Genomic DNA, 348 nt, shown 5'->3' with positions numbered 1-348 from the left:
GGTAATATAATATTAATTTTTAATAATTAATTTTGTAATAGAGATGGATTCAGCTAATTCTGTTTAGGTAAACTGTTTTAATGGTCTTAATGAAGCTAAGTAGCATTACTGAGTAACCAGCAGGGTGCTAAAGCTCAGGTGAACCGGGAGGCAGGAGGGGCTGGGTGGTGTGGGGTGCGGGGGTGTGGGGAGTCTCTTGTCTCTGCAGTGAGTGACTGGGTGCTGACAAATTTGGCATCCAAACTGGCAGGTGATTGCATGGGTGCTCGTTCTCCTGGCTCCCAGGGGCTGTGTTGGCAGCATCAGCAGAGCTGCCTGTGGCTAAAGGGGGGGGTAAAAACAGCTAGA

Source organism: Buceros rhinoceros, unplaced genomic scaffold (genome assembly GCF_000710305.1).
Source record: "Buceros rhinoceros silvestris isolate BGI_N320 unplaced genomic scaffold, ASM71030v1 scaffold14171, whole genome shotgun sequence".
In the NCBI taxonomy this organism is placed as follows: domain Eukaryota; kingdom Metazoa; phylum Chordata; class Aves; order Bucerotiformes; family Bucerotidae; genus Buceros; species Buceros rhinoceros.
The sequence above is the reverse complement of the archived record's forward strand: the minus strand, read 5'-3'. Positions refer to the sequence as shown.